Source organism: Polyodon spathula, chromosome 28 (assembly GCF_017654505.1).
Source record: "Polyodon spathula isolate WHYD16114869_AA chromosome 28, ASM1765450v1, whole genome shotgun sequence".
In the NCBI taxonomy this organism is placed as follows: domain Eukaryota; kingdom Metazoa; phylum Chordata; class Actinopteri; order Acipenseriformes; family Polyodontidae; genus Polyodon; species Polyodon spathula.
The window spans coordinates 1616261-1618606 of NC_054561.1; positions in this window are offsets into that span (position 1 = coordinate 1616261).

The following is a 2346-nucleotide window of genomic DNA, read 5'->3' on the forward strand; positions in this document are numbered from 1 at the left end:
TTGGTCGAAGACTTCTGCTCAAAGAACGTCTTAATTTACCAAGCTTTGAGGGTCTCTGGAGTGTACTGTGCAGAGATGGAAATAAGACTCCCGTTGCACAGCCTTTGGATCCATTCCTGGTTTTGCTCTGAATTTAATAGCACTCACTTGTGCATGCTACCTGTTCACTGTGCCTGTATGTATACTCTTGTCTGTGCAGCGATTAAGAAAATGTCAATCGCAGCCCATGATTTTGAATGCGGGTTTGCTGATCTACAAACTATATAGATCTACAGATCTGTCCAGTTAAACAGTGCCCTAATACCACACACAGAACTCTGGGATTGCCTGGAGGAGTCTGGTGGGCGGGGCTGAAGCGATATTAATTATATACCCTGTATTGTAATGAGAGGCTGATTTTAGTTCGCAGTATTTGTAATTGAATTCGAGGTCCATAAGGTTATTTAAAAATAAATAAGCACGCAAAACAGAAGTATGATTCAGGGGTTATAATGTACCCTAACTTGTTTATTATTATTATTATTATTATTATTATTATTATTATTATTATTATTATTATCATGCACTAATTGAGGGTTTGGAGGTAAAGTTTTTTTTTTTTGGACACTGGGCGAATCAGATTAGAGAGGATTAGAAGGAAATCCTTCTAGGTTACAGGAAGCAATCAAGCCACAGGGGCAAAACCTTTCATTGTTGTGACTGACAGCGTTTCCTGCACTCATTTCACCGAACTCTAGCCGATAGCTGTGTGTTTGTGCGACTGTAAATCAGCCACATTGCAAAGCGTAGAAAAAAAAAAACACACACACTGCGCACAAGAACGAGCACGCTCAGCAACGGATATCTTACTTAGACTGCTTCCTAAATCTGATTTTCAGACCCGTATTTAATGTGTCCGTCTGCCTGTCTGTGTGTGTGTAATTAGCGGCTGCTTCTCCTTAGGGCTGCCGTGATCAGAGGACCCCTCTCCGGTCTCCTGTTCCTGCGCCCATCGCACTTTCCTAAAGACAAGCAGCGGGGCTGCACCAAATTCAGCGAGCTCTGAGGTCACTGCTCTGAGCCGTGAAGGGCAAAACGAGACTCCAGACCTCAGACATGCACAGCGCTCACTGGCTATGTTATAACTGAGTTAGCAGGGAGTGATTAAGATGCATGCCTTTACTCACACACACACACAGGGGGTTAGGGTTACACCAGGGGACGTAGGGTTAAATCTCAAGAACCCGGGATTATTGGTTTTCTTAAACAAAAATTATGCAATGCCTGTCTATAGAAAATAGGACTCCAACTACTCCACTGTATGCCACACATTTAAAAAGGTATGAAATACGGAGCCTATTACTTTAAACCAAAGCTGGAATGAGTCAGCAAACATGCGCCCAGTGTGCCATACCAATAGTGACTACTACTACTACTACTACTACTACTAATAATAATAATAATAATAATAAATAATAATAATAAGAGCCACTTATTGTATCATGATGATAAATGCAGCTGCTTGTTGCAAAAGAAACTATCACACACACACACACACACACACACACACACACACACACACATATTCAAGTGCCGTATAAGTCATTCGTGTTACATATGTTATAAATTTATGTGTAGTAACCTGACTCTACGTTAATGTAATATATTTATATAATTAACATCTGACACGTTATTTTTTTGTACGTAAAATTGTTATGAAGTTACACACATATATATATATATATATATATATATATATATATATATATATATATATATATATATATATATATTATTTTTTTTATTGGTGCAGGCTTTTTACACGTGAGGTCTTGAGCTCCATAGCATGTGCCGAATTATTGCGCGCCGCTTGCTGGAATGCGCGGAGCCGTCAGGAACGCGCTTTTGACGTCTGTCAAGAGGTGACGCGATGGCGTTTGGGGGTGGGACAGGCACAAGGGGTTGCGCGCCCAGGCGCCGCTGTCTTGTGATGATGAATGAGAAACCGCTCTTGGCTTTGTGAAAGGAAGCAAGCAAGAAAGCAGAGAAATGCATTACAGGCATGTGCATGCAGCTTTCGTGTTTGTGTGTTTTATTATTATTATTATTATTATTGCTAATTTGCATTATGTGCATGTTTTGATTATATTCAGTCATAAGAAACCCGAACTTAAATTAACCCATTAAGTACCAGATCATATTTTCTTTGAAAAACAAAATAAAAGAAATAAAAACCAGAGCACAAGCTTTTGTTTCTGTCACTTGAGCCCCTGAACCGCTGTCTCGTTTGCAGTGCAGCTGCATTGCTTGACAGGTTATTCACTCCCTCGCTTGCAGGAGGCGCGGAGGCCGACGCGGGGCCGCGCA